Raw genomic sequence first — 25,791 nt, 5'->3', positions numbered from 1 at the left:
CTCTTGTGGGAGTCCTGGCTAAGATCCACAGCATGAGCATGGAATCACGGACTTAAGTTCAAAAAGTTATGCTAGTAATATCTTTTACTAAGTCTGTATTCTATATGAAAATCTGAGTCGATGGAAATATATATGAATTTTGGTACGTCTGGGCTCCAGAATTGTTTTGTTTCATTTCATCCTGTTGAGTCCTATAATCATATTGAAGACTTGTTTTTACATCTTAGATCCCATATGCAGATTGAAAATTCTTCTATTTTTAAATAGCAGTGATATTAGCATAGAAGAACATGGTGTATGAGAGTCTCGGAAGATCCTGTGCCATCGTGTTATATATGTGAGCATACAGGGAATGTGTGATCATAGGATTTTTGTTCCATGATGTTATATATGAGCATTTAGGAATGTGTAATCATAGGATTTATTTGTTTATTAATGTATAGATTGCTCTTGACTTGCACGAGCCGGAAATTTGCACTTGGTTATAATGTATATTTTTTTTAAATAATATGAATATATTATAATTTTTTTTAATGGTGTTTAACCTTAAAATACAAGTAGGGAGGATGGATAATTTGAATATAGGTTGGAAATTTATAGATATCCTACAACAAATATTGGAGTATATGAGCATTACGGAATATAGATTTTGATTTGTGTTTAGTTTACAAAATATGCAAGTGATATAAATGTTGTATAAAAGTATATGTATTGTGCCAAAGAAATAGATATTGTGATAAAGAAATATTCTTTGTTAAGATGGGAAAATAGAGATTTAGTTGGGAATTCATAGATATCATATAACAAACATTAGACTATATCAGCATTATGAAATATAGACTTTGGTTTGTGTTTAGATTATGTTTTTTAAAGAATGTATATTGATATCACCACTGTGTATAAAATTATATGTATGTGATAAATAAATAGACATTCTTAAGATGGGGGAGCATATACTAATTACTTACACACAATTCAAAACCAGCGCTTTTACTTTGTAACCCCATCATGTAGACATTGCAAAAATGACATCTAGATAGAGAAACAACCATCCACTAGATTTCATGGGTACCCAACCATTGTACTTTGGTTCATTACGATGTCCCTTCATGTACATGGTTCATTCAACTTCTTGCACTTCCTGTATTATACAACCACTATGGTCCATTCAAGTGTTTCCAACCAACACATGTCTCGCTCCTAGTGTTAACGAACTTCCTAATAGAGACGATAGAACTAAACGACACAACTCCTCTATATGGCCACACCCTCCTATAGATTTCCCTTTGTTTTCTCTACAATATAATTTATTATTGATTTGATATAGTTTGTAAATGTTTTTATCTTTTATTTTGTTTTATTTGATTGTATATGCATAGTTTCCAATTAATTTGATGACAATTATTTCCATTCGAAATTTATTTATTTTTCATATCATTTGATCTAATTTGTTTCCTATTATTTCATAAAAGTGCCAAAAAAATTATTGAAAAATTCTTGGTAACGAGATCCAAATCAAAGAGTTCAAAGCGTTGATCATATGGGTGTTTTTAAAGATTTTGATTAAATTCAGATGCAAGAAATTTGAATCTGGATCATGTATACACATTGCTAATATAATTTTATGAGCTCTCAATTCCTTAAATCTAGATATAGAGGAATTGTTGATATATTATTTGTATTTGGATCTAGATAAGATAAATTATGTCTTAAAAAAAACTTTCATAACTTAGATCATATATATTAGGATTTGGATCAAACTTAATATATCATTATTTGAAATTTCCAAATCCTTGATACTAGATATCCAAATCCAAATCTTTCTTTCACCTAATATTTCATAGATTTGAAATAACATGGTGGACAATGAAATGAATCTTACCAAATTTTTAGTGCATTTATGATGACATGTAATATGACATGCCATGTTGACATGTCATATTACATGTCATCCCATATGGCCAATGACTGATTTAATTTATTAAGCATACTAATGACTTGGTATGATGACATATACATTGACATGGTAGTTTTGACATAGGTGTTAAAAGTATTCACATTTCATGAATTCATTGTATCTGGATAAGTAATGATTTAATGGAATTTATTGTGGTGTTATGCATTCTAAATTTTATTTTCTATCTAACTATATGGAACTATGAATTTGTTTTGAATTTTTTCATATGTATTATTTGTATAAGGATCCCGATCATTTATTTTCTCACTTCATTCTTCCTAATTCCATAATATTCATTTCCACTTCAAGTACCTGGATCAAGAATTTTATATAAGTATTTGGATATTGACAATACATATATGGATTAAATTTTATAGGCCTTATAAAAGTCTTATGGATACCGAGGTATCCACTTTGTTTCTCACATTCAGATTGTTTTGTTTAGTCCATGTTACTTGTGAAGTTCTTCTCCATGTTAGATTAAACTACTCAGCTATTCGTGGGCTAACCAATGGATTATTAGAGATAATCATGTATGGAATCTACTAGACACTGGCATGCTTTTGCTGACGTGTCATCTACCATAGTATTGCTATCCATTACATATTTTCATATCCCAAATTTTTGTATACTAGTCTAGTATATGATTGAGATTAAAAGAATACACTGTAGCCCATATTGCATAATATTGTGCAAATGAATTATGTTAGGTGAAGGATAGCTTATAAACTCTTTGTAACCATTTCACCCAATGAATATGGGATTAATATTGGAATCTATTATTTGTTTATGATTACTTGCGTAAATATATAATTATTTAACTATTAACATACTAGCTATTACTTTTGTACATTTGGCAAATCTTTTCAAGACCGAAATAATCTGAATGATAAAGAAAATAGAAAGAATAAGAGAATAAAATAAATAATAGAAAAATAAGGAGAAAAAAACCTACTTGCATACAAATAAACACTATGACATATTCAAAATCTTGAATCAAATACAAATATCCTTATAACAAATTACAATGTGTTACTAACCATAAGAATTTTAAAAATGGAAAATTATATCGACATCATTGTTTGAAAGGAACAATCGTATGCTTTTATCAAACATTTTTCATAAGAAATATTAAAATTAGACTTCGAAAGTGGAATTTGTTGTAACAAAAAGAAGATAAAATTGAATGTACTTTATTAATTATGTCATTTAAGAGGAAGTTCTTTTCAGAAACAAAGAGAACGAAAATTTAGATTCCAAAGTTTGTATAATTTTATCAATTCTTAATAAATGTACTTTATTAAGTATCCCATTTAAGAGGATGTTCTTTTGAGAAACAAGGAGATCGAAAATTTAGATTCGAGAGGCTTGTATAATTCTATCAGCTCTTACTGATAAATTTCTTAATGATAAATTGAAACGTCATATATCTTTGGAGAAGACTTCTATGGCAATGTGTTGTTATATATTTTGTATTTCTATCAAGGTTTAAGATTTCCATATTCTTATATTTCACAATAAATTTATTTTTCAATTAATATTTCATATTGGATACAAGAATATGTATGTGATTTTTTAAATAAAAATATGTTTTTTAAATATTAATATATTTTTTGTGCTCAATATTTTATTGATTTTATTAATTATTTAATTTAATTTTGTAATTAATTTTTTTTCTTGTGTTTTATCTCAATGCACATGTTTCCAGTTAGGATAGGTAATTAGACATAATATTTCTAACATATACAGATAGTTAAATTTTATAAATTATAATGTTATTTTTCTAATTTAATTGATATTAAATTTATTCCAACATTTTAGGTGGAAACTATACCAAATGAGAGCAAGTCCAATGGGGACTTGCCATTAAATGATTCTAGCTTGTTGTTGGGGGAATTTTTTTCCTAACAATTAACATGCTAATTTGAACCATAAGGATATTGTTTAAGATGATGTTATCATAAAATAATCAACTATAAATCTAAAGTTAAGATGAATTCACATATACATTTCAAAGTTATTGAATAAAGTTAAGATGAATTTGCGTATACATTTCAAAGTTATTGCATGTTATTCAAGCTACTTTTTATAGAGAGTAGAATTTTTAAGATATATATATATATATATATATATATATATATATATATATATATATATATATATAAAAAATACAAATATTATAGAAATATTCAAACAAATTAAGTGATTGTGTATGATTGTATGTTATTAATACTAATGTAGATCTATGTTACATCTATTAATCACTAAGTGGAATAAAGGTCAATTGCGACACCAATTTATTTGTGATTAAAAGATTGAGATTTATATGGATTTATGTGAGTTTATTTCCTTATGACTATTATGGATGATGAAAAAATCAAATTTTATGAACTTTATTTTTCAATTGAATTTATAAGGATTACAATACATTATACATCTCTCCTATACCACGTTTAAAGTGCACCTGTTTACTCTTGCTGGGAAAATGAAATATGGAGTGCATAATCCTTTACTAATAGTGTTTTTGAATAATAATAATATATTATCATGGTTGTGATGGAATGAATCGCCATATTATCAATGCCTTGGACATGAACATTACTTTTTTTCCCTTGGAAAAATATGGAGTGCATAACCCTTTACTAATTGTGCTTTTGAATAATAGTAATATATTATCATGGTTGTGATGGAATGAATAGCCATATTATCAATGCCTTGGACATGAACATTAGTTTTTTTCCCTCGGAAAAATTTGGGCAGATCAACCCCGAAGGGAGTCTTTTAAAGCCCATCGACGAGACTAGCAGGGTCTAACCCCAAGGGTGTCGATGAGAATTGCTCATGTGACCTCCCGATCGGGGAGGTACTTAAAAACAGGGACTCAAATATTTGAGCTAACTCTTGGGGCTTGGACATGAACATTAGTTGTTTTCAATTCTAGTAAATATAATTGATCTGTGGGAACAAATTTTGATCTCTTCTATGAATCATAGGAAACTACACTCAATCATTCCCAACAAAGAACAAATGCTATATCGAATTTATTACTTCACACAACCTTTACATCTAAACTTTATCTATAAAAACAAAATGTTTTAGAGGTAGAAATTTAGAAGGAAGCATTAGAAACTCCTATTGAGTCCATGTAGTTGTACCACCATCTTAGATCACAAATTCCACTTGCATTTATTCAAAGTAGAGTATCATCCCTTAAGACATCAAAATCCATTATATGTACTTAGAAATAATTTTAGAATATGAATATAAAAAACCTCATGATGGTCATTTTTATAAGTCCTGTTGAATGTAGAAGACTCTTTCTGGCTTTGCCATGCCAATTAATTCATTTTAGATTCAACTGGATTTTTTGTGTAGCAAATATATCTTTATAGAAAAACATTTTGAGGGAAATTACACATGCATTTATTCTTTTCAAATTAGTTTTTGTATCATGAGTATGCTATTAATTTCAATTATGTGTGCCAATGTTTCTATATAAATAGTTTCATCTCGTAGACTTTAGTTAATTTATAGCTTCTATCTTCTCATGCCAACTTCTTTAATTCAATTTTAATTCAACTCGGCATACAATATTAGAGCTAAACAATTCCATTCAATTCATTATGCCTTCATCATCAAAGATTCAAAATAGATAGTGTTGATCCATAACATGCACTTGGGATAGATTCCCTTTGGACCCTTTGTGGGTGACTAATTAACCCCAAGATTGCATATTCATATTTAAAACTATGTATTTATAATATATTGAATTATATAATTCAATATTATTTTTATCAGTTTCAATCACAATTGGATATAAACATGTTTTACCCATTTTTTTGTGTTTCTTACATATCCAAGCTCGCAAATAGTTTAGTTGTTGTACTATATTAATGCAAAAATCTAATTAATATTGTATTTCTGTGTTATTCATTACTAAATTTAGTTAGCTCATTTTTATGATGTGTTTCTTATGATATGCTTTATTTTAATGAAACATAGAAACAAAAATTGATATTGTATATTAAAATGAGATATGTTTGAGTGCCAATGGAAAACAAAGTGGGCCTAATAATACCCACCTAGCATATAATTTAAACTAAAGAAAGCAGTAAGATATGATATGAGATTGGGTAAACCTAAAATTATGTTGGTATAACAAATACCCATAATCCAAGTTTTTGTTCTCCATTTCTTAGGTTAAGAAAGAGATGCTTCATGTAATATCATGTGTACATCATTTATACTCTATCAAAGGGAAGAAAATTAACTTGGGTGTTTAGTGACTTCCATTAAATTCACTCACCAAAAATAATCGTGTATAGTATGGAATTTGAACTTTGGTACTCACATATGATTATACCCTTGAAGGTTCCTGGAACTATTCACCCATGCTTGACCCACCTTATGATTATATGGTAGCTCTCAGATTATACATCACCTTCCAAGAGCTATTTTCGCCCTGGTATAGACATGGGACACCATTGGGATGTTTAACATTATGGTGAGTTCTTTGATTCCTTGTTACCCCATTGGTATCATACCCTTGGTTGCTAGTTTGCCTCATTTTTTTCCATTCGGTCATTTTTTTGGTGCATTTCCTAAGTTCACTAAACCATTTGAGGGCACAAACCCTTAATATGGGTCCATCGTTACTTAGGATGCCTTAAATAAGGTTCATAGCTATTTAAATCTATTTGGAAGTTGTTATTTAGTGGTAAATTTTAGTCAAATATCCAATATTTATTGATTTCTTCCTATTGATCATACCATAAATTTCCTCTAAATGGTATCATGAATGTGAATTAGCAAGTCAGATAATAGAGGGGCATTTCGGGCCTAAATGATCTGCAATATCATTGTAACCAAATCGACAACGTGTAACCAAAATACATAACACACTACTTTTATAGGATTTTGACACTTATTGGAACATGAAAATGTTTCAGGTGAACTTCACAAGTTCACCTTGTTATTAAGTTAAAGGTTCTAATTAGAAATTTATGTTAGGATATTTGGACACTTAGGAGTTAGTTGTGCTCAACTTGGTCTAATGTGTCTATTAGGTAGAATCACGTTTCTTTAGTATGAATTAATTGCATCATAATTTGATGGTCATGATGTATTCTAGACATAAAGTAATCTAATGGTTTACATTCTCCTCGATATTAATGACTATTGATCCATGACTTAACACCCAATCGGTCCATAATGTCGATTTAAAGAGCATGGGGGGTCACTGTTAATAATGATTTCATGAGAAATATCTTATGTAAAGTTCTTTCCTTTATCATCACTTAAATTTCCTCTAGTGGCCACATTGACTGGGGATGTGGAGTATTTCCCTCTTTGAGGGTTTCAACCACATAAAAATACAAGAGCTATGATATTTGATCTAGTTGTGTGAGTAGTTATTGAAGGTGTTTGTCTTATATGGAATGAATTATCATCCTGAACATGTATCATAGCATGTTCAAATAGCTACTCTTTTTGTTGATCGATATCTTGAGCTTGTGTTGCCATTTCTAATATTAATTATTTCCATACATTTCTTTTCCTAAACAATTTATTCCATTATGTCTAGAGAATTGGTTTTATTTAATAACACCTTTCCTTTCATAAAGAAAGGTGTCTAGTTTCCCAAGATACAATTTTTTTCATTATGTCATGAGATATACAATTTAATTACACTTTAAAATAATAATTATAGAGTTCGTTTTCCATTTTTCTGTTTATATTCTTAGTTTGATACTCTTTATAATTTACATATTTTTAGTTTGATACTCTTTATAATTTACATTTTCCCGTTTCCCCCCACTCTATAAAATCTTGGCAAATTAGAAGCAGTGTTGAAAATATTTTTCTTAACTACATATTCTCTTTGTAGTGCTCTATGTGATCTCAAAAAATAAAAATAAAAAAGGGAAAACTTGTATTTTTTAGGCGAGTTAATTGATATTTAACCCCATTGTTGTTGAGAATTAGATTTTTTTATTTGTTTTTAACAAAAAATTGTTTGATTTTGGATAAGTATTTTTTTTGTAAGCATGCACTCTGAGGCAAAGATCCAAGAACACCAACACCAACAATCCTATCCTCCACTACCATTAGTATGTGGTTTGCACTATCTCACTTGGTTAAAAATTACTTTATATAGTAAGAAGTCTTTTTAGAGTTCAAATCTCTTTTTTTAAGTTACATGTATTTGTATCTGAGCTTATAGGTAAAGTGAGGGTTTTTTTATTATTAAATTTTCACATCATCTACAACCATACACGTGAACTTCTACTTACCGTTTGGTTATTTGTTATCATTATTGCCTTTTTTTTAATGACATAACCTTCATATTTGAAGCCCATTTTTAGAGCTTTTTTAAATATTCAATTTTTTGAGGGTTTTTTTATTATTAAATTTTCACATCATCTACAACCATACACGTGAACTTCTAGTTACCATTTGGTTATTTGTTATCATTATTTCCTTTTTTTAATGACATAACCTTCATATTTGAAGCCCATTTTTAGAGTTTTTTTAAATATTCAATTTTTTCTAGAGATGTCCATTTGGCTAGTCAATTTCAACTTTTGAAACCATATTATAGATATTTTCATATGGCCACTCCAAGTGAAATTTTTCTTACTAGTGTTGTAACATGATTAGTTTTGATTAAACTGCGTGATCAAACAATTTCTACTGTGTATTCTCTGGAATGATTGGATCTCTTGAGATTCACTAGCCAAAAAACATGTAGCCATATGGCTTCATTGTTTTCACCTCATTTGATTGATAGTTGTCTTCAGCATGAATTTGTATTTTGTGTAATTACTGTATGAATAATGTAATCCATGGACAATACATTTTTCCATAAATGGTTTACTTTTCAAAACTGATAAGTAGGGTTTATCATTAGGAGTTAACTGAAATAACAAAAAAGAAATCATAAAAATAGTCCAACAATGCTATTAAAACTGTAATTTTGTTGTGTGTGACATAGAATGCAAGGTAGGGGTGGTGTTCTAATGGCTTCTTATTCTAGTTGTTATTCCTAAGCCTGGATCAGGTTCATGATCCCCTGATCCAACTCATGATCTAACTCAGAAGAGAAAGCCTAAGCCAAAGCCCTCTCCTACACCCAAAAAGAGCTCTCTAGTAGCAACTTCCCCACAGGGTAAGATTTCCCAAGATTAAATTTTGGCTACCACAATGTTGTTAAAACTTCAATTTTTCAGTGTGACATAGAATGAACAAACTCAAGTTTGGCCAAACAACAAAAGACAATATTGATTATGATTTATTTCTCACATTTTGTAGAGAATAATATTTTGGCCATTTGGAAGAGGCAGACAAGTTCTTGGAATAATAGAAAGAAAAACATTATAGATATGCTATGTACATCACTAATAAATATCCCACAAGACAATTACATCTCTCCAACTCTCTTTCTAGAATTTGTATGGTCTTGTATGGGGTCTCTCCAAACCAAATGCCAACAACTTGTATTTATTTCCTAAATGGATGAAGTCTCTCTCTCCTGGCCGAAGTTTGGATTTTGTGTACATCCGTGTTGGTCCTCTAGTAATCATTTCCGTAGTTTACTATCAGATGAATTGATCAACTATATTGATTGTTAGGGAGATGGAAAGGTCCAAGGAAAAAGAATGATCAGTGGTGGGTCAAGTGATGGGTCAATTGTGGCTCATCTATATGAATAAGTGGCACCAATTCCTAATGCACATGTTGATGGAGATGAGTTTATGGTTGGGTAAAGCTTGGATTTGGCCAAGGAAAACCCAAAGTCAAGTTTAAAGGGGGATTGTTAGATAAACTTGACCCTATGGTGGAGTTGAGGTTATGTCAACCATTAGGGTTAACAGTATTGGTTTTGGGCACCTAGTATTGGTGACTCATGGTATTGAGCTCATGGTGTTACATGTAGTTCAAGCCCTTAAAAGACTTGTGTATTCTCCATTGTAGGCAGCCATGGTTGAGCGATGAAAGCTCAGGTTGTTGGCCGGCTTGGCTGTGTTTTAGCTAAGGAAAATAATAGATCTATTGTTGGTTGGTTTTTCCCCCAATTGGGGTTTTCCACATAATCATGGTGTACATGGTTTGAATGTGTATTTCTTAATTGTTATATTTATTTCTCTTGAACCCTAACACAATATAGTTTGTTTTGGTATATGCCTCATAAACTCATGGAGCAATTGAGCTCTCGACACCATTCTTTAATAAAGAATTCTATGTGGTGAAAAATGAAAACTGGTACCGTGGAAGAATGGATTTATGTATTCACAATTGACCCATTGGCATGTTCTTAATTTTGTTCATGGTAAATGGCAATCATAAAAATTTTACTTATTTTTTCTCTACTACTCTTTCCTTTACTGAGTTTCGTTTGCAACATGTGGTGCAATTACTTGTTTATAATCCTTGTATCATATCAGATTATGGCATGTCTAAAAAAATACATCTCTGTAAACCTATAATAACTTGTTATATTCTCTTCTTTTAATTATTAAACAATTACAACTCAAATTCAAATGTTAAGCTTTACTAACTTCTTTTTGAGTGAAATTATTTCTATAATATGTTATTAAACTTTATGTTATTCATCTTGTTTTTACAATTATATGAATATGCCAAGAGTTTTAAGAGTTTTGGTGTTTGGAATCCATTTGCAGCAATCCCACCCGTGTTTTTTAAATATCTTCCAACTTATTACTTTACTTAAAATACAAACCTAAAAATGATTTAATTATAAAATTTACTAAATAAAAATTTGTAAAAAAAACATTATACAAAATATGGAATGAGATATTACATGGTATCTGCATTTTCTGTCACATTTGCAAAAACTAGTAGAATGTAAATAAAAGCTTCCGGTTTTGAAATTAAACTTTAGACCTCTTCTCTATAACTTTATAAGACTGATAGAATGTATATTAGAACTCTAAATTTTAAAAATAAATCCATTAAAATTTTAAAATTAAATTTGTTATCTTTTTAATTTACGAAATTATAACTTTAATTACATACATTTAAATTTGTTCTTTAATTTTACGGGTTTTGAAATAGTTAATATTTCGTATATTAATAGAAACGCTCACAGTGCCGATCTAATAGGCAACGGTAGTTAGTTTATATTCCGTTTGTGTGGAAAAATTAAATATTCAATAAATATTCTAGTCTGTGTAGAAAAACTAACTTCGTTATCTTCCTTGTGTTTCTTGAAACTTTAACATTTACTCGTTAATAGTACTGTGAGGAAATGGTGATGAGGCAACCTTATACACTGACTTACCATTCAGTTAATATTTTCCTGGAATTTCCGTCGTTTCATGTCCAACTGACACCCACAAGACTTCTCTACCCTTCAAAATAAGCACCGCATCAAACCTGCATGCAAGACTTCTTTGTCCTGCAAAACCTCTACAATACCCACATCAAACATGCATGCAAACAAAGAGACCGAGTCCCCTTTATGTTTCTATTCTTCATTACACGTTGGTTGCGTGAGACTACAAATATATATACGCATCAACTTTTGCAGATATTTATTTTTGTACCCATTTACTGATCAATTGCAGCAGAAATGGGTTACAGGGTTACCGTGGAAAGGTTTGTGTGTATAATTCTTGCTACTGTGCTGTCTGCTCATCATCAGTTTGTGTTGGGTGAGTTTGACTACAAAGATGCTCTGCATAAATCTATTCTGTTTCTGGAGGCTCAACGTTCAGGAAAACTGTCCAGCAGTAGCAACAGGATAAGCTGGAGAGGAGATTCTGGTCTAACAGACGGACAAATCCAAAATGTAATAACAATATTTTCTCATTTTGGTATTGCCATCTGTTCCGGATTGTTTTAGAAACGTTGTTTCCTGAATGTTTTAGAAGTGTTGTTAATCATACCCAAAACGGCAAAATAACGACGCTGATCTTATCAATGCGAAAATAACGAGGGTATCTATTTTGGCGAAAACGATTGATACTCCACCCACAACTTATTTAGATCAAACAATTGATCTCTCGGAATTGATTTCTCAGCACTATCAGATTTCAGGATATTATGAGAATATACAATTAAGTTATTAACATAAAGATCCCCCGCAACCCACCTACAATGTGAATTCTTACTCCAGTATTATGAGTTATGAGTTTGCAACAGCTTGATTTCTATCAACATTCTCTGTCCATATAAATTAGGAATTGATTATTTGGTCCAGATCTTCAAGAAGTCTGGAAAGATACAATGATGTTCAACATGGCTTTTACTGTGTATTTATGTAGGTGGATTTGGTGGGCGGTTACTACGACGCTGGGGATAATGTGAAGTATGGGTTTCCGATGGCTTTCACCGTTACCATGCTGGCATGGGAGCCCTTCAGTACAGAGATGAACTTGCAGCAGCGGGAGAGTTGGAGAACGTTAGGGATGCCATTAAGTGGGGAACTGATTATTTCATCAAAGCAAGCGCCACCGAAAACCAGCTGTGGGTTCAGGTGAATTAATTGCCATCCCAACTAAATTTACTCATGGATCACAACAAAATTTACGAGATCACAACAAATGGCAATTATGAATTTAGTTATGGTTTTGTTTTTAGGTGGGAGATCCAACTGCAGACCATAACTGTTGGGAGAACCCAGAGAGGATGGACACCCCAAGGACTTTGTACAGAATAGATACATCCACTCACGGGACAGAAATTGCAGCAGAGACTGCTGCAGCATTGGCCGCTTCCTCCGTCGTCTTTGCAGCCATTGACAAACCTTATTCCATTCTCCTACTCCAAAGAGCTACTTTGGTATAAGATTATGCGTATTCTAAAATCACTTATACTGTATTATTGGTTTAGAACAGCGATTGCAGATTTGAGAGATATTGAGATATTTTAGAATCCTACTGTACTGTTAGGAAAAAGGTCAATGGTTTAATTTCTTTTCACTATTATATACTATTTTTAGAATTTACAGTCCAGATAACTTTAGTAATTAAAACAAACATATGATAGGAAACAATTTCTTTTCACTGTTTATATTCTATTCTATTCTATTCTTAGATTTTTACAATTTACATAACTTTAGCAACTTATGATAGGTCATATTTGTTTGTGGATGAACGTTTTTTTATAACTTTTATTTTAAATTTAATTTAATGTCTCCATTTTTGGAATATTTTGGGATGAGGCAAATACAGGTGAGATTACTTATTTGAGGTTGCCTACGTTTTTTATGATTCCAAAATATTCCAAAAATCTTTCAAAAATGCCCATTTTTAACATGTCTATGAAATTCATGTCTTAGATTCAAAATTGAAAATTAATTTAATGAATTGTCTTCTCCAACATTTTAAAATACTCATATAATTGAATATTAATTTAGTGCAGCTCTTTCGTTCATGTGTTAGATTCAAAATTGAGAATTAATTTAATGAATTTTATTCTCCAACTTTTTATGATACTCATGTAATTGAATATGTCATTTAGTACAGCTCTTTCGTTTCGCTGACCAGTACCGGGGAACATATCATGGAGAATGCCCTTTCTATTGCTCTGTCTCGGGCTATGATGTATCTTTCCTTAACATTATTAATTTTACTTCCTTTTTTACTTCACACTATTATTTATTTAAACTACAGAGTGAGTAACTTCTTGAAGTCTTCTTATTATTCCTCTACTAACTAACTTACAGGACGAGCTTGCATGGGCAGCGGTGTGGCTATATAGAGCAACTGGATTGCCATATTACACCAAATACATACTCCACCAAAATTTTTGTACTTCCAATGAGTATGAGTTCAATTGGGATCTCAAATGTGCAGGAGTTCAAATCCACCTGTCTAGTGTAAGTCCATATTCACATAAACATATGAATCACCAAATGTTCAATTTAGAAAAAGTTTAAGACTGACCACTTGACCCTCAACTGACCACATCTTCATAAAAATTAATAAACCTGGCAGCTATATCTCTCCGGAGAAACCAACCTGGAAGTTTTCAGAGGCCAAGCAGAAGTGTTCCTCTGCTCAGTTCTTCCACAAAGTCCTCAATTCAAAAATTCCATCACACCAGGTAAATGGAAGTTTCTCCCTGTCATGCTCCGAGTTTCAAAATTAAGCTCATCAACAGTGTTTGTATCTATTGAGTTTCAAAATTAAGCTCATTAACAGTGTTTGTATCTGTTTCACTTGTACAGGAGGTTTGTTGTTTGTCAGAGATGGTGCAAATACACAATATGCTACTGGCACATCATTCCTTGCATCAGTTTACAGTGACTTACTGTCACGATATAAGCAATACCTGCAATGTGGCGATCAAACATATGAACCAAGCATTCTTATTGCATTTGCCAAACAACAAGTACACATACATATTATAATTTTTTAAGTGTTGCAAAATATTTAATTAATGAGGAGAAGAATTGAGCACACTTGTATATCCATTCCAGCTTTCTCAGAGTATAAGAGATTCAGAGTTAAATAAATTTGATTTTTTGTTTTTTCATATCATAATTTGAAAAAGCAAGCAAAGTAGTAGCTAACAAATCCACTTTGTATATGTAAATTGCAGGTGGATTACATTTTGGGAAAGAATCCTACTGGTATGTCTTTCATGGTGGGTTTTGGTGACAAATATCCACAGCAAGCTCACCACAGAGGGTCCTCCATAGTTTCGATATACGAGGATTCCAGAAAGATATCATGTACCGAAGGTTTCACTTTGTGGTTCAACAGAGAAGCACCAAACCCAAATGAATTAACAGGTGCAGTTGTGGGAGGGCCTGATCGCTATGACGGGTTTGAGGATAGCAGGGCTGATTCCACCAAGCTTGAGCCCACGACATATATCAATGCTCCTCTCGTGGGAGTCCTGGCTAAGCTCCACAACAACATCATGGAATAATCGACATAACAGGGCCGATTCGTGCAAGCTTGAGCCCACAACTTATATCAATGATCCTCTTGTGGGAGTCCTGGCTAAGATCCACAGCATGAGCATGGAATCACGGACTTAAGTTCAAAAAGTTATGCTAGTAATATCTTTTACTAAGTCTGTATTCTATATGAAAATCTGAGTCGATGGAAATATATATGAATTTTGGTACGTCTGGGCTCCAGAATTGTTTTGTTTCATTTCATCCTGTTGAGTCCTATAATCATATTGAAGACTTGTTTTTACATCTTAGATCCCATATGCAGATTGAAAATTCTTCTATTTTTAAATAGCAGTGATATTAGCATAGAAGAACATGGTGTATGAGAGTCTCGGAAGATCCTGTGCCATCGTGTTATATATGTGAGCATACAGGGAATGTGTGATCATAGGATTTTTGTTCCATGATGTTATATATGAGCATTTAGGAATGTGTAATCATAGGATTTATTTGTTTATTAATGTATAGATTGCTCTTGACTTGCACGAGCCGGAAATTTGCACTTGGTTATAATGTATATTTTTTTTAAATAATATGAATATATTATAAATTTTTTTAATGGTGTTTAACCTTAAAATACAAGTAGGGAGGATGGATAATTTGAATATAGGTTGGAAATTTATAGATATCCTACAACAAATATTGGAGTATATGAGCATTACGGAATATAGATTTTGATTTGCGTTTAGTTTACAAAATATGCAAGTGATATAAATGTTGTATAAAAGTATATGTATTGTGCCAAAGAAATAGATATTGTGATAAAGAAATATTCTTTGTTAAGATGGGAAAATAGAGATTTAGTTGGGAATTCATAGATATCATATAACAAACATTAGACTATATCAGCATTATGAAATATAGACTTTGGTTTGTGTTTAGATTATGTTTTTTAAAGAATGTATATTGATATCACCACTGTGTATAAAATTATATGTATGTGATAAATAAATAGACATTCTTAAGATGGGGGAGCATATACTAATTACTTACACACAATTCAAAACCAGCGCTTTTACTTTGTAACCCCATCATGTAGACATTGCAAAAATGACATCTAGATAGAGAAACAACCATCCACTAGATTTCATGGGTACCCAACCATTGTACTTTGGTTCATTACGATGTCCCTTCATGTACATGGTTCATTCAACTTCTTGCACTTCCTGTATTATACAACCACTATGGTCCATTCAAGTGTTTCCAACCAACACATGTCTCGCTCCTAGTGTTAACGAACTTCCTAATAGAGACGATAGAACTAAACGACACAACTCCTCTATATGGCCACACCCTCCTATAGATTTCCCTTTGTTTTCTCTACAATATAATTTATTATTGATTTGATATAGTTTGTAAATGTTTTTATCTTTTATTTTGTTTTATTTGATTGTATATGCATAGTTTCCAATTAATTTGATGACAATTATTTCCATTCGAAATTTATTTATTTTTCATATCATTTGATCTAATTTGTTTCCTATTATTTCATAAAAGTTCCAAAAAAATTATTGAAAAATTCTTGGTAACGAGATCCAAATCAAAGAGTTCCAAGCGTTGATCATATGGGTGTTTTTAAAGATTTTGATTAAATTCAGATGCAAGAAATTTGAATCTGGATCATGTATACACATTGCTAATATAATTTTATGAGCTCTCAATTCCTTAAATCTAGATATAGAGGAATTGTTGATATATTATTTGTATTTGGATCTAGATAAGATAAATTATGTCTTAAAAAAAACTTTCATAACTTAGATCATATATATTAGGATTTGGATCAAACTTAATATATCATTATTTGAAATTTCCAAATCCTTGATACTAGATATCCAAATCCAAATCTTTCTTTCACCTAATATTTCATAGATTTGAAATAACATGGTGGACAATGAAATGAATCTTACCAAATTTTTAGTGCATTTATGATGACATGTAATATGACATGCCATGTTGACATGTCATATTACATGTCATCCCATATGGCCAATGACTGATTTAATTTATTAAGCATACTAATGACTTGGTATGATGACATATACATTGACATGGTAGTTTTGACATAGGTGTTAAAAGTATTCACATTTCATGAATTCATTGTATCTGGATAAGTAATGATTTAATGGAATTTATTGTGGTGTTATGCATTCTAAATTTTATTTTCTATCTAACTATATGGAACTATGAATTTGTTTTGAATTTTTTCATATGTATTATTTGTATAAGGATCCCGATCATTTATTTTCTCACTTCATTCTTCCTAATTCCATAATATTCATTTCCACTTCAAGTACCTGGATCAAGAATTTTATATAAGTATTTGGATATTGACAATACATATATGGATTAAATTTTATAGGCCTTATAAAAGTCTTATGGATACCGAGGTATCCACTTTGTTTCTCACATTCAGATTGTTTTGTTTAGTCCATGTTACTTGTGAAGTTCTTCTCCATGTTAGATTAAACTACTCAGCTATTCGTGGGTTAACCAATGGATTATTAGAGATAATCATGTATGGAATCTACTAGACACTGGCATGCTTTTGCTGACGTGTCATCTACCATAGTATTGCTATCCATTACATATTTTCATATCCCAAATTTTTGTATACTAGTCTAGTATATGATTGAGATTAAAAGAATACACTGTAGCCCATATTGCATAATATTGTGCAAATGAATTATGTTAGGTGAAGGATAGCTTATAAACTCTTTGTAACCATTTCACCCAATGAATATGGGATTAATATTGGAATCTATTATTTGTTTATGATTACTTGCGTAAATATATAATTATTTAACTATTAACATACTAGCTATTACTTTTGTACATTTGGCAAATCTTTTCAAGACCGAAATAATGAATGATAAAGAAAATAGAAAGAATAAGAGAATAAAATAAATAATAGAAAAATAAGGAGAAAAAAACCTACTTGCATACAAATAAGCACTATGACATATTCAAAATCTTGAATCAAATACAAACATCCTTATAACAAATTACAATGTGTTACTAACCATAAGAATTTTAAAAATGGAAAATTATATCGACATCATTGTTTGAAAGGAACAATCGTATGCTTTTATCAAACATTTTTCATAAGAAATATTAAAATTAGACTTCGAAAGTGGAATTTGTTGTAACAAAAAGAAGATAAAATTGAATGTACTTTATTAATTATGTCATTTAAGAGGAAGTTCTTTTCAGAAACAAAGAGAAGGAAAATTTAGATTCCAAAGTTTGTATAATTTTATCAATTCTTAATAAATGTACTTTATTAAGTATCCCATTTAAGAGGATGTTCTTTTGAGAAACAAGGAGATCGAAAATTTAGATTCGAGAGGCTTGTATAATTTTATCAGCTCTTACTGATAAATTTCTTAATGATAAATTGAAACGTCATATATCTTTGGAGAAGACTTCTATGGCAATGTGTTGTTATATATTTTGTATTTCTATCAAGGTTTAAGATTTCCATATTCTTATATTTCACAATAAATTTATTTTTCAATTAATATTTCATATTGGATACAAGAATATGTATGTGATTTTTTAAATAAAAATATGTTTTTTAAATATTAATATATTTTTTGTGCTCAATATTTTATTGATTTTATTAATTATTTAATTTAATTTTGTAATTAATTTTTTTTCTTGTGTTTTATCTCAATGCACATGTTTCCAGTTAGGATAGGTAATTAGACATAATATTTCTAACATATACAGATAGTTAAATTTTATAAATTATAATGTTATTTTTCTAATTTAATTGATATTAAATTTATTCCAACATTTTAGGTGGAAACTATACCAAATGAGAGCAAGTCCAATGGGGACTTGCCATTAAATGATTCTAGCTTGTTGTTGGGGGAATTTTTTTTCTAACAATTAACATGCTAATTTGAACCATAAGGATATTGTTTAAGATGATGTTATCATAAAATAATCAACTATAAATCTAAAGTTAAGATGAATTCACATATACCTTTCAAAGTTATTGAATAAAGTTAAGATGAGTTTGCGTATACATTTCAAAGTTATTGCATGTTATTCAAGCTACTTTTTATAGAGAGTAGAATTTTTAAGATATATATATATATATATATATATAAAAAATACAAATATTATAGAAATATTCAAACAAATTAAGTGATTGTGTATGATTGTATGTTATTAATACTAATGTAGATCTATGTTACATCTATTAATCACTAAGTGGAATAAAGGTCAATTGCGACACCAATTTATTTGTGATTAAAAGATTGAGATTTAGATGGATTTAGGTGAGTTTATTTCCTTATGACTATTATGGATGATGAAAAAATCAAATTTTATGAACTTTATTTTTCAATTGAATTTATAAGGATTACAATACATTATACATCTCTCCTATACCACGTTTAAAGTGCACATGTTTACTCTTGCTGGGAAAATGAAATATGGAGTGCATAATCCTTTACTAATAGTGTTTTTGAATAATAATAATATATTATCATGGTTGTGATGGAATGAATAGCCATATTATCAATGCCTTGGACATGAACATTAGTTTTTTTCCCTTGGTAAAATATGGAGTGCATAACCCTTTACTAATTGTGTTTTTGAATAATAGTAATATATTATCATGGTTGTGATGGAATGAATAGCCATATTATCAATGCCTTGGACATGAACATTAGTTTTTTTTCCCTCGGAAAAATTTGGGCAGATCAACCCCGAAGGGAATCTTTTAAAGCCCGTCGAAGAGACTAGCAGGGTCTAACCCCAAGGGTGTCGAGGAGAATTGCTCATGTGACCTCCCGATCGGGGAGGTACTTAAAACAGGGACTCAAATATTTGAGCTAACTCTTGGGGCTTGGACATGAACATTAGTTGTTTTCAATTCTAGTAAATATAATTGATCTGTGGGAACAAATTTTGATCTCTTCTATGAATCATAGGAAACTACACTCAATCATTCCCAACAAAGAACAAATGCTATATCGAATTTATTACTTCACACAACCTTTACATCTAAACTTTATCTATAAAAACAAAATTTTTTAGAGGTAGAAATTTAGAAGTAAGCATTAGAAACTCCTATTGAGTCCATGTAGTTGTACCACCATCTTAGATCACAAATTCCACTTGCATTTATTCAAAGTAGAGTATCATCCTTAAGACATCAAAATCCATTATATGTACTTAGAAATAAGTTTAGAATATGAATATAAAAAACCTCATGATGGTCATTTTTATAAGTCATGTTGAATGTAGAAGACTCTTTATGGCTTTGCCATGCCAATTAATTCATTTTAGATTCAACTGGATTTTTTGTGTAGCAAATATATCTTTATAGAAAAACATTTTGAGGGAAATTACACATGCATTTATTCTTTTCAAATTAGTTTTTGTATCATGAGTATGCTATTAATTTCAATTATGTGTGCCAATGTTTCTATATAAATAGTTTCATCTCGTAGACTTTAGTTAATTTATAGCTTCTATCTTCTCATGCCAACTTCTTTAATTCAATTTTAATTCAACTCGGCATACAATATTAGAGCTAAACAATTCCATTCAATTCATTATGCCTTCATCATCAAAGATTCAAAATAGATAGTGTTGATCCATAACATGCACTTGGGATATATTCCCTTTGGACCCTTTGTAGGTGACTAGTTAACCCCAAGATTGCATATTCATATTTAAAACTATGTATTTATAATATATTAAATTATATAATTCAATATTATTTTTATCAGCTTCAATCACAATTGGATATAAACATGTTTTACCCATTTATTTGTGTTTCTTACATATCCAAGCTCGCAAATAGTTTAGTTGTTGTACTATATTAATGCAAAAATCTAATTAATATTGTATTTCTGTGTTATTCATTACTAAATTTAGTTAGCTCATTTTTATGATGTGTTTCTTATGATATGCTTTATTTTAATGAAACATAGAAACAAAATTTGATATTGTATATTAAAATGAGATATGTTTGAGTGCCAATGGAAAACAAAGTGGGCCTAATAATACCAACCTAGCATATAATTTAAACTAAAGAAAGCAGTAAGATATGATATGAGATTGGGTAAACCTAAAATAATGTTGGTATAACAAATACCCATAGTCCAAGTTTTTGTTCTCCATTTCTTAGGTTAAGAAAGAGATGCTTCATGTAATATCATTTGTACATCATTTATACTCTATCAAAGGGAAGAAAATTAACTTGGGTGTTTAGTGACTTCCATTAAATTCACTCACCAAAAATAATCGTGTATAGTATGGAATTTGAACTTTGGTACTCACATATGATTATACCCTTGAAGGTTCCTGGAACTATTCACCCATGCTTGACCCACCTTATGATTATATGGTAGCTCTCAGATTATATATCACCTTCCAAGAGCTATTTTCGCCCTCGTATAGACATGGGACACCATTGGGATGTTTAACATTATGGTGAGTTCTTTGATTCATTGTTACCCCATTGGTATCATACCCTTGGTTGCTAGTTTGCCTCATTTTTTTCCATTCGGTCATTTTTTTGGTGCATTTCCTAAGTTCACTAAACCATTTGAGGGCACAAACCCTTAATATGGGTCCATCGTTACTTAGGATGCCTTAAATAAGGTTCGTAGCTATTTAAATCTATTTGGAAGTTGTTATTTAGTGGTAAATTTTAGTCAAATATCCAATATTTATTGATTTCTTCCTATTGATCATACCATAAATTTCCTCTAAATGGTATCATGAATGTGAATTAGCAAGTCAGATAATAGAGGGGCATTTCGGGCCTAAATGATCTGCAATATCATTGTAACCAAATCGGAAACGTGTAACCAAAATACATAACACACTACTTTTATAGGATTTTGACACTTATTGGAACATGAAAATGTTTCAGGTGAACTTCACAAGTTCACCTTGTTATTAAGTTAAAGGTTCTAATTAGAAATTTATGTTAGGATATTTAGACACTTAGGAGTTAGTTGTTCTCAACTTGGTCTAATGTGTCTATTAGGTAGAATCATCGTTCTTTAGTATGAATTAATTGCATCATAATTTGATGGTCATGATGTATTCTAGACATAAAGTAATCTAATGGTTTACATTCTCCTCGATATTAATGACTATTGATCCATGACTTAACACCCAATCGGTCCATAATGTCAATTTAAAGAGCATGGGGGGTCACTGTTAATAATGATTTCATGAGAAATATCTTATGTAAATTCTTTCCTTTATCATCACTTAAATTTCCTCTAGTGGCCACATTGACTGGGGATGTGGAGTATTTCCCTCTTTGAGGGTTTCAACCACATAAAAATACAAGAGCTATGATATTTGATCTAGTTGTGTGAGTAGTTATTGAAGGTGTTTGTCTTATATGGAATGAATTATCGTCCTTAACATGTATCATAGCATGTTCAAATAGCTACTCTTTTTGTTGATCGATATCTTGAGCTTGTGTTGCCATTTCTAATATTAATTATTTCCATACATTTTTTTCCTAAACAATTTATTCCATTATGTCTAGAGAATTGGTTTTATTTAATAACACCTTTGCTTTCATAAAGAAAGGTGTCTAGTTTCCCAAGATACAATTTTTTTCATTATGTCATGAGATATACAATTTAATTACACTTTAAAATAATAATTATAGAGTTCGTTTTCCATTTTTCTGTTTATATTCTTAGTTTGATACTCTTTATAATTTACATATTTTTAGTTTGATACTCTTTATAATTTACATTTTCCCGTTTCCCCCCACTCTATAAAATCTTGGCAAATTAGAAGCAGTGTTGAAAATATTTTTCTTAACTACATATTCTCTTTGTAGTGCTCTAGGTGATCTCAAAAAATAAAAATAAAAAAGGGAAAACTTGTATTTTTTAGGCAAGTTAATTGATATTTAACCCCATTGTTGTTGAGAATTAGATTTTTTTATTTGTTTTTAATAAAAAAATTGTTTGATTTTGGATAAGTATTTTTTTTTGTAAGCATGCACTCTGAGGCAAAGATCCAATAACACCAAAACCAACAATCCTATCCTCCACTACCATTAGTATGTGGTTTGCACTATCTCACTTGGTTAAAAATTACTTTATATAGTAAGAAGTCTTGAGTTCAAATCTCTTTTTAAGTTACATGCAACTCTAGTTTATAAAGTAACTTCATTATAAAAGTGTTTATCACTTGTTTTATAAAACTAGGTGACTTCATAAAGTAATGTATTTGTGAAAACATTACTTTATCAATGCGAAAATAACGACGCTGAATCTTATCAATGCGAAAATAACGACGCTGATCTTATCAATGCGAAAATAACGAGGGTATCTATTTTGGCGAAAACGATTGATACTCCACCCACAACTTATTTAGATCAAACAATTGATCTCTCGGAATACATACTCCACCAAAATTTTTGTACTTCCAATGAGTATGAGTTCAATTGGGATCTCAAATGTGCAGGAGTTCAAATCCACCTGTCTAGTGTAAGTCCATATTCACATAAACATATGAATCACCAAATGTTCATTTCAGAAAAAGTTTAAGACTGACCACTTGACCCTCAACTGACCACATCTTCATAAAAATTAATAAACGTGGCAGCTATATCTCTCTAGAGAAACCAATCTGGAAGTTTTCAGAGGCCAAGCAGAAGTGTTCCTCTGCTCAGTTCTTCCACAAAGTCCTCAATTCAAAAATTCCATCACACCACGTAAATGGACGTTTCTCCATGTCATGCTCGGAGTTTCAAAATTAAGCTCATCAATAGTGTTTGTATCTGTTGAGTTTCAAAATTAAGCTCATTAACACTGTTTGTATCTGTTGCACTTGTACAGGAGGTTTGTTGTTTGTCAGAGATGGTGCAAATACACAATATGCTACAGGCACATCATTCCTTGTATCAGTTTACAGTGACTTACTGTCACGATATAAGCAATACCTGCAATGTGGCGATCAAACATATGAACCAAGCATTCTTATTGCATTTTCCAAACAACAAGTACATATACATATTATAATTTTTTAAGTGTTGCAAAATATTTAATTAATGAGGAGAAGAATTGAGCACACTTGTATATCCATTCCAGCTTTCTCAGAGTATAAGAGATTCAAAGTTAAATAAATTTGATTTGTTTTTTCATATCATAATTTGAAAAAACCAGCAAAGTAGTAGCTAACAAATCCACTTTGTATATGTAAATTGCAGGTGGATTACATTTTGGGCAAGAATCCTGCTGGTATGTCTTTCATGGTGGGTTTTGGTGACAAATATCCACAACAAGCTCACCACAGAGGGTCCTCCATAGTTTCGATATACGAGGATTCCAGAAAGATATCATGTACCGAAGGTTTCACTTTGTGGTTCAACAGAGAAGCACCAAACCCAAATGAATTAACAGGTGCAGTTGTGGGAGGGCCTGATCGCTATGACGGGTTTGAGGATAGCAGGGCTGATTCCACCAAGCTTGAGCCCACGACATATATCAATGCTCCTCTCGTGGGAGTCCTGGCTAAGCTCCACAACAACATCATGGAATAATCGACATAACAGGGCCGATTCGTGCAAGCTTGAGCCCACAACTTATATCAATGATCCTCTTGTGGGAGTCCTGGCTAAGATCCACAGCATGAGCATGGAATCACGGACTTAAGTTCAAAAAGTTATGCTAGTAATATCTTTTACTAAGTCTGTATTCTATATGAAAATCTGAGTCGATGGAAATATATATGAATTTTGGTACGTCTGGGCTCCAGAATTGTTTTGTTTCATTTCATCCTATTGAGTCCTATAATCATATTGAAGACTTGTTTTTACATCTTAGATCCCATATGCAGATTGAAAATTCTTCTATTTTTAAATAGCAGTGATATTAGCATAGAAGAACATGGTGTATGAGAGTCTCGGAAGATCCTGTGCCATCGTGTTATATATGTGAGCATACAGGGAATGTGTGATCATAGGATTTTTGTTCCATGATGTTATATATGAGCATTTAGGAATGTGTAATCATAGGATTTATTTGTTTATTAATGTATAGATTGCTCTTGACTTGCACGAGCCGGAAATTTGCACTTGGTTATAATGTATATTTTTTTTAAATAATATGAATATATTATAAATTTTTTTAATGGTGTTTAACCTTAAAATACAAGTAGGGAGGATGGATAATTTGAATATAGGTTGGAAATTTATAGATATCCTACAACAAATATTGGAGTATATGAGCATTACGGAATATAGATTTTGATTTGCGTTTAGTTTACAAAATATGCAAGTGATATAAATGTTGTATAAAAGCATATGTATTGTGCCAAAGAAATAGATATTGTGATAAAGAAATATTCTTTGTTAAGATGGAAAAATAGAGATTTAGTTGGGAATTCATAGATATCATATAACAAACATTAGACTATATCAGCATTATGAAATATAGACTTTGGTTTGTGTTTAGATTATGTTTTTTAAAGAATGTATATTGATATCACCACTGTGTATAAAATTATATGTATGTGATAAATAAATAGACATTCTTAAGATGGGGGAGCATATACTAATTACTTACACACAATTCAAAACCAGCGCTTTTACTTTGTAACCCCATCATGTAGACATTGCAAAAATGACATCTAGATAGAGAAACAACCATCCACTAGATTTCATGGGTACCCAACCATTGTACTTTGGTTCATTACGATGTCCCTTCATGTACATGGTTCATTCAACTTCTTGCACTTCCTGTATTATACAACCACTATGGTCCATTCAAGTGTTTCCAACCAACACATGTCTCGCTCCTAGTGTTAACGAACTTCCTAATAGAGACGATAGAACTAAACGACACAACTCCTCTATATGGCCACACCCTCCTATAGATTTCCCTTTGTTTTCTCTACAATA

At 30.8% G+C, this 25,791-nt stretch overlaps 2 pseudogenes; both read left to right on the top strand.

Moving 5' to 3' along the window:
* The first annotated feature begins 11,549 nt into the window (after window positions 1-11,549).
* LOC149254932 (endoglucanase 8-like) lies at window positions 11,550-14,857 on the top strand (annotated as a pseudogene).
* An 8,751-nt stretch (window positions 14,858-23,608) lies between these two features.
* On the top strand, window positions 23,609-24,432 carry LOC149254931 (endoglucanase 16 pseudogene; annotated as a pseudogene).
* Window positions 24,433-25,791: the final 1,359 nt, after the last annotated feature.

This window comes from Pinus tabuliformis, chromosome 7 (assembly GCF_031772625.1).
Source record: "Pinus tabuliformis cultivar Carrire ecotype Pingquan chromosome 7, CPIR1, whole genome shotgun sequence".
In the NCBI taxonomy this organism is placed as follows: domain Eukaryota; kingdom Viridiplantae; phylum Streptophyta; class Pinopsida; order Pinales; family Pinaceae; genus Pinus; species Pinus tabuliformis.
The sequence above is the reverse complement of the archived record's forward strand: the minus strand, read 5'-3'. Positions and strand labels throughout refer to the sequence as shown.